The sequence below is a fragment of the Palaemon carinicauda genome, chromosome 16 (genome assembly GCF_036898095.1).
Source record: "Palaemon carinicauda isolate YSFRI2023 chromosome 16, ASM3689809v2, whole genome shotgun sequence".
Lineage (NCBI taxonomy): Eukaryota > Metazoa > Arthropoda > Malacostraca > Decapoda > Palaemonidae > Palaemon > Palaemon carinicauda.
Window position 1 is genome coordinate 104,717,790 of NC_090740.1, and position 8,331 is coordinate 104,726,120.

The following is an 8,331-nucleotide window of genomic DNA, read 5'->3' on the forward strand; positions in this document are numbered from 1 at the left end:
TTAGGGGTACAGTAAAAGTCACTGAGGCATCAAAGAAAGTGCAAGAGGCAAGGTTAAGATGGTATGGCCACCTGATGAGAAGAGAAGGGCAACACATGGCAAGAGAAGTGATGGACGTAGAGGTGGATGGAACACGAAGAAGAGGAAGACCTAAGACCAGGTGGAGAGATTGCATTAGAGATGATATGAGGGAGAAGGGAGTACGGGAGGAAATGACACAGGACAGAGGGAGATGGAAGAGACTCATTAGAAACGGCGACCCCGAATAGGGATAAAGCTGGGAAGAAGAAATATATATATATATATATATATACATATGTATATATATATATATATATATATATATGTATATGGATAAATATCAACACAACATCGTGTTCAAATAGAAATAAATTTTACCTCATACTTGGGATCGAACGCTAGCCCTTTCTAATGAAAGGCCAGGTCGAAACCAACCATGTCACGAGAGCCCATAAAAGAAATTGGAACCTGACGCTAACAGCTGTCCGAGGATTTACCTGGCGAGACATCAGTCTCTTACCAGCGAGTTTTACCCAATTTCCCGGGCCAACACGTGACACAATTGGTAGTAATTCATTCAAATTACCCCTAATGAGTCAATATGGATAAATATCAACACAACATCATGTTCAAATAGAAATAAATTTTACCTCATACTTGGGATCGAACGCTAGCCCTCTCTAATGAAAGGCCAGGTCGAAACCAACCATGTCACGAGAGCCCATAAAAGAAATTGGAACCTGACGCTAACAGCTGTCCGAGGATTTACCTGGCGAGACATAAGTCTCTTACCAGCAAGTTTTACCCAATTTCCCGGGCCACCACGTGACACAATTGGTAGTAATTCATTCAAATTACCCCTAATGAGTCAATATGGATAAATATCAACACAACATCGTGTTCAAATAGAAATAAATTTTACCTCATACTTGGGATCGAACGCTAGCCCTTTCTAATGAAAGGCCAGGTCGAAACCAACCATGTCACGAGAGCCCATAAAAGAAATTGGAACCTGACGCTAACAGCTGTCCGAGGATTTACCTGGCGAGACATCAGTCTCTTACCAGCGAGTTTTACCCAATTTCCCGGGCCACCACGTGACACAATTGGTAGTAATTAATTCAAATTACCCCTAATGAGTCAATATGGATAAATATCAACACAACATCGTGTTCAAATAGAAATAAATTTTAGGAAACAGGTGGAGCTCACACCTATGCAATGATTTTAAAATCCTGGAAAATAGACAGGAAAGAACTCACTTTCCTATCTGTAGGGCAACAGCAAAGGACTGTGCAAGAAAACACAAAAGTGTTAGAACACACAGTGCTGTACCAAAACCCATACTATAGTTTTCCTCTAACTGTATATGTTATACTGAAGAATACTAGTACAGTATAGAAGGATACGTGCCGGCCGGCACCTGCCGGCCGGCACACACCATAACTAGCTTTAAAGTATACTACTTAACAGCTATAAGGCGGCAGAACTCTGGTTCAAATGCATGTGCCGGTCGGCAGCAATTGCCGGCTGGAAACAGCCAATGTCGGCCGGCAATGGCTGCCGGCCGGCAACTACACAAGGTAGTACCCAGCTGCTGGCCACACTCTTGGTGACCGGCAGACAAGGGCTGACATTAGCCGGCCGGCAAAGGTACAGGACCGATGCCAGCCGGCAGCAAAAGAACCAGAGGACTACACCTGCCCGGCTGCCGGCCTCATAGGCCGGCAGCCGGGTCGGGTACAGCACTAGAAGAAAAATAGGATGGATGCCGGGATAAGAGTGTACACTACCTCCAAGCCCGGCAATCCGAAAGAGTGCATATAAGGAAGGGGAGAATCTAATTCAGGCTTCCTGGCCAATGCCGTCTGGCTCTACAGGCAGGCATGGATAAGGGACCAAGGGAGGTCCGGGCAGCACTCAAAATATAAGACCCTTGCCGGCCGGCAGCTCTGCCGGCCGGCAGGGGGCTGAGTCAATTCCACATCCTAACCTATACTAGGTCCAGATGTAGAACGACGTACAGTACTGTAATGGCTAGGCCATTACGGAGATAGAGGGGGAAGGGACAAAAGAGGGTCCTACCAACCTTGCTTTAGTGACGGATCACCCGCAGCCAAGAAACTTATCTTAGCCTAAGGGAGATCTAAGGGGGGAGGCCAGCAATACTTGCCAGCTCACAGAGCACCAACGCAAGGAAGGTGTTGCCACTCCCAGGGAAAGAAACTTATCCTCCCCCGAGAACAGCAACAAGGACTAGTCTGGTAGATCACAAAAAAAGGAATCATATCCACAAAAACCTTCGGTAGTGACCTAAGGAGGCTAAGCCACCTTTGTCTGTGTCAGGCCAGCAAGGGACACTCTACCCCGAGCCAGACAAGCACAGACTCAGACTAAAAACTCTGTTGTTCTGTCCCTCTTTGAACCAGACTTACTGGAACAGGAAGGTACAGTAACACCCCAGTATAGTTTTATCGAAAATTAATTCGGAAAAAACCACTTAGGGATAAGCCCAAGGCTTAAACAGAGGGAAAGGGATTGCATACCTTCTCCGAAGAAAAGAAAGCAACCGGGGAGTATGAGAAAGTATACTAAGGCTCCATAAGCAACTTAGCCTAGGCACCAAGAGAATCGATTACCTAAATCACCGAAACTCACTCGTATACTATCTTGGAAAAATTCCACACAATCTTAAATGTATAAAACATAGCCTAAAGCTTCAATAAAATTTTATTACACTCGGAAAAACCAAAATCCTGCATGAAGTACTAGGACCAAACGACTAGGCTACATGGCCTAGCGTAGGCCAGAATGGCGAATACTTCGCCAAAATAATACTAAGCACAAAAGGAAATCCTATGTAATGCTAAATAGCTAAAATTTATTAAAGCAAAACAACCGGGAATGTCGCTCTGACTAACTAAACTTATACCTAGCGAGCGACAGCGTCCATGACGCCTCCGGTAGGCTACGGCTCTTGTAACAAAGATTAATCCTATTAATCACTCAAAAATTTACCAAGAGCCTACATTTATACATAAAAGACATGGTACTCAACTTATCAGAGGCCGACGAAGACGGAGAAGCCATGAAAAGTAGAATAAATCCAAGATTTGCGAGAAACACAGGAAAAAACACCGAGTTGTTAAGCTACGCAAAAAGGAATACAGATGGCGCCAGGCACGCATACGAATCGGAAGATAGGGAGCCTTGGGAGCGGCTCCCCTTTTTCTTTCCCGAATTCGTTTCTTGCCAATCGCCCCCTGCGAGATAAAATCTCTGTTCGGGATGCAGATTGCCATGTGGCGTGTCAAGAATACGTCCTCTGATATGTCGCGATATCCCTTTCAGGAGGGATATTCGCTCCAGGAGTTAGAATTCTGGTACCTTAAGGTAAATTCTCTGGGAATATCGCCGTAGTTGTAATATACCCTAGGAAGCTACCCTATAGGAACTTCCATCAGGACGACATGGCTTCAGCCCAAATATATATATATATATATATGTGTGTGTGTGTGTGTGTGTGTGTGCGTATATATATATATATATATATGTGTGTGTGTGTGTGTGTGTGCGTATATATATATATATATATATTTGAGATGAATAGATGAAGTTAGAAGAGAAGGGGTGGGAATGCTGATGACGCCAAGAGCATTAAAGGCCATAACTGAGTAAAGAGCAGTAAATAGTAGATTGTTACCTGAAGTTTAAATCAAAGAATATCAATTAGAGTATTATACTTTGCTATAAACTAACAAACTATTCCCTTGAAGAAAGGAAAGATGAATACAATGAAGAATGGCAGAGTGTAATAGATGAGATCCCAGAGAGAAATAGGAAAACTGTAACTGACGACTTCATTCATAAAGTTAGAAGGAGTAATCAAGGGATAGATAATTTGATTGGTATCGTGGGTCTTGGTGAAGTTGCAAGTGAAAATAGAGCTCATTTGATAAGTTTTTGTTCAACAAGCAATCTTTCATTGTAGGTACCTTTTTCCAGGATATGGACATCCAAAAGTATATATGGAATTTAACATGTGGCTATTACAAAAATCAAATATATATAACAGCCGATAAGGAAGAGGGAAGGAGGACTCAGAAAACTGTAAGAAGCTTTAAAATTGCGATATTGGTAGTGATCCCCAGCTCATTGCCTCACTGAAATTGAAACTTAAACCATCTAACAGGAGATTTTGAGTAACCCAAGTGTTTAGGAATTGTCAAAAGCTAATGTAACTAAAGCTCAGTGGCTCTCTATCGTCATGACATGTGGTGGTCATACAACGAGTGGGATGATTTAGGCCAAAATTAAGTGTTTAGCTAGAGAAGCGTTGATAAACTCGGGAAAGTTGTCAGAAGAGAATATTGTGGAAGCTCGTGAACTGTTGGAGGAAGCTGAGGAAGAGGTTTCAACGAAGCAGAGACTGGTTGAACCAAAAACTGAAGGCATGAAAGCATAAAAGGATGTAGAGGCTGTGATTCGACAAATTGCAGCAGAGAAGAATTTGATCAAATTCAAGATGATAACAAAACGAGAAGAGGATGAATAAGATGAATCCAGAGATATTGCAAGACATGCAAGGCTAATGAAAGAGAGGGAAATCGCAGAGTGTGAAAAAGGATAGAGAAGACGACAAGAAAATAAGAGAGAAGAAAGGCGATGTGAGAAGCAAATGAAAGCAAAGAGAAAATAAAAGAGAGGGAGAGAGATTGCAAGATACGGAAGGTTAATGGAAGCATGACATGAAGAAATACATATGGATAAAACGAGGTATGCACGGGAGTAGGAACTGAAGAAAATTCCCGGCCCAACTGACAGCGCAGAAAGAGATGACCCCAGCTAAGCACGACCCATTGTTTAATATGCCAGAAGCCTAGAAGTTAATTCCAAGGATTGCTGAAGAGTCTCCAGATGTGATCTCTGATCATTTTGAAACTATCAAAGCGACGATGAAATGGCCAGAAGATAATTGGTCGTAATTATTGCAGAGTGTGCTCTTTAGTAAGGGTCTCAGTGCTTACTTATCCTTATCTCAGGACCAGGGGATGGAATATGAAGAAGTGAAGAGGAGCGTGCTGCAAGTTTATCAGACTACCCCTGAATATTAGGACGAAAAAATGACTTTCCTGCTTTTAAGAGACAGACAGAGGCTGCTAACATAAAGGAGAAGGCTGATTTAGAAGAATTGATAACACTAGATGAGTGCTTATGAAGAATTCCTGAACATATTCGAAAGTACTTGAGAGAGAGAGAGAGCTGAAGAAACTTGATAAAGCCGGTTCGCTGAGTGAAGCTTACTGTATAATATTATCAGTCGTAAACGCTCCTCAGGCATGAAGTCTCAACCGTGGTTCCGACCAAGAATCATGTATACGCCAAACCATGGAAACCAATTCAGTAATAACTACGGGAACCATATTAACAGTTACAACGGAAGTATACCTTGTACTATCCCAACGCAAAATGCGATAGTACCACATCAGAAAACGTCAAATCGTCCTCCTTCAAGCATCGTGAAAGACATGCAGAATGTTGATATTGTGTGTTCGTAGTGTGGCAAGAGAGGCCATATCAGTAAGTAATGTTGGTCAAACCAACTGAAAGCAGTCATCCAAGCGATAAATGATAATTGGACTTCACAGGATGCAAAGACTAAGAAGCAATCGAAAAATGGCAGAGGGGAGAATAAACAAGATAACATTTACTCAACGCTCAGGACAAACCCAAACAGCGTGGATACCTTTAAACTCTATATTTATGCAGGTATGTTATCAGCAATAGACGGGAGTGAGCAAGCCCTGGTCAGGATAGTGTGCGACACAATATCCTGTGAAACAGTCTCTCACAGTGGACTCTTTATTTTGAAGGGAATAGAAGTTGAGGGGGTCACCCCTATTTTTCGTTCAAAACTATCATGCGAGTTGGTGACAGGTAATTTTGACTTTGCGGTAAAGGATTCATTGGCCTTCAAAGGAGTAAATGTCCTGCTGGATATTGAGGTTAGTGAAACGCCATTCGTGCATTATCCTATTGTAACAAAGAAACTTTTGAATTATAGTCTTACGACTGAACTCGATAAGGGATACCTGTATCTTTTTCTTTGTTGCGTTATGACTAGGAATATGAAGAAGAAAGTAGCTGCCAAAAAAGAAGAAAAAGAAATCGAAGGCGCAATGAACTTGAAGGATTTTTTTTCTGAAGAAACCTGTTCTCTTGATGGCATACAAGAAAACAATTCCCAAGTAGGCCCGGGCGAAGAAGAACAACAGACAAGCAGAAAAGAGGACAAAGAAGAAAAGGACTTGGAAGATATGAAAATTCAGCGTTAGAAGTAGGACAAGTGATTAGGAGGAGGCTAATAGGATTGCAACGGAGGGATACAACTTCAAGAGAGTTATTGTACCCTGTACTGGACAAGACGGAGGCACAGCAGTCACCAACCTGTTATTATCTTAAGGATGGGTTGCTTATGAGGAAGCATAGACCCGCTGATATCCCTGGGATAACCAAATGGGGAATATATCAGCAGGTATTAATTCCCGCGCTATTGAGAAGACAATGATATCCGTCGCGCATGAAAAGGGACATGTAGCGATAAGGAAGACGATGGAGAAAATAATGAAACACTTTTTTTTCTGGCCTGGCATGCATAAGGATGTGAGTCAGTTTTGCTGTACATGCCATGTATGTCAAATGGCTGGAAAACCAAATGAGTGCATCAAAAAAGCTCCCATACACACAATAGAGGGCGAGGAGAACCCTCCGTCAAGGTAATGATCGACATTGTAGGACCTTTACCAAGGATGAAAAAAGTTCACGAAGGTTTGTTAAATTTGATGCATCCTATGATCAGATACCCTGAATCCATACCTTTCAGGAACCTCATTGCCCAAATAATCGCCGAGAAGTTGTTAGACTTTTTCACTAGGTTTGATATACCAGAAATCATTCAAAGTGTCCAATGAACGAATGTCAAGTAAAAACTATTTCAGGATGTAAGGAAACTATTGGATGTGAAACAACAACTATCATCTCCTTATCATCCGGAGACCCAAGGTGGATTTGACACGTGTCATCAAGCGATAAAAAGTATGTTTATGAAGTTCTGCAACAGAACAGGGTGTGAATGGGACATCGGACTCGCTGATGTTATTTGAAGTACTCAATGCTTATCAAGAAGGCATGGGAGGTAGCCCGAATGAAATGGTATTTGGACGAACAGTACGAGGATTGACTAGAATGTTAGCAGAAAAAGGGAAAGATGGAGAGGAAGCGGATGGACAATATGTCAAGAATTTGAAGAAAAGAATTGGCAACATATGGATATTTTCTCTAGAAAACTTCAAGGCAAGTCATAGAAACATAAAGAAAAGGTTCCATATGAAAAGCAAGGACAGATAGTTATTGATAGGATAATAGGTATTAGTTTTCCTGCTGATAAGGAGATTCCCACTTACCAACAAGTTCCAAGGAATATTCAAGATTTTAGAGGAGATCAGTGACATGACCTACGTTATTGAAACCCCAGGATGAATGAAAAGTGAAAGGAAAATACACGTCAGCCTACTGAAATCCTACCTGATCAAAAACGAGACCGAAGCTTCACAAGTGTGTATGGTGCAAACCATACCATCTACGGAAGACGATGATGAATATGAGGTAGGGGCAATAAGCAAAGTGAATAATTCTTCTATCATTCGGAATTTGGGAGAGAGATTAACAAATTTGTTGCCAGAAAAACAAGAGGAACTAGGCGGATTAATTAGAAGTTTCCCTAAAATTCTCTCTGACGTCCAGAAACAAACCAACCTGAAGACACATTAGATTTACCTCAAAACAACGGAAAGATCATTAAATCAACGTTCCCATCGACTGTCGCCGTATCACCCAGAAGTCATGGGAAAAGAAGTGGACTATTTGTTACAAAACGGATTAGCTGAACAAAGTTCTAGCCGTTACAGTTCTCCATGCTTGCTCGGGAAAAAAAGGAGGGAACTTTTAGAATATGTGTGGACTACCGAAAGTTAAACTCGATCAGTGTGGCCGATAATTATCCATTGCCGCTCATCGACCAACTACTCAGCAATATCAGATTAGTAAGGTTTGTCCTCAAGATTGACTTATTAAAGGGTTATAATAAAATTCCATTGGATGACAATGCAGAATCTTTTTCAGCTTTTATAACCCTTCTTGAGTTATATCAATACACAGTCATGCCCTTTGGTCTAATGAATGCACCAACTACTTTTCAAAATGTTATGGATAACATTCTGGGATCAAAAGAATGAGTAGGCATATATCTCG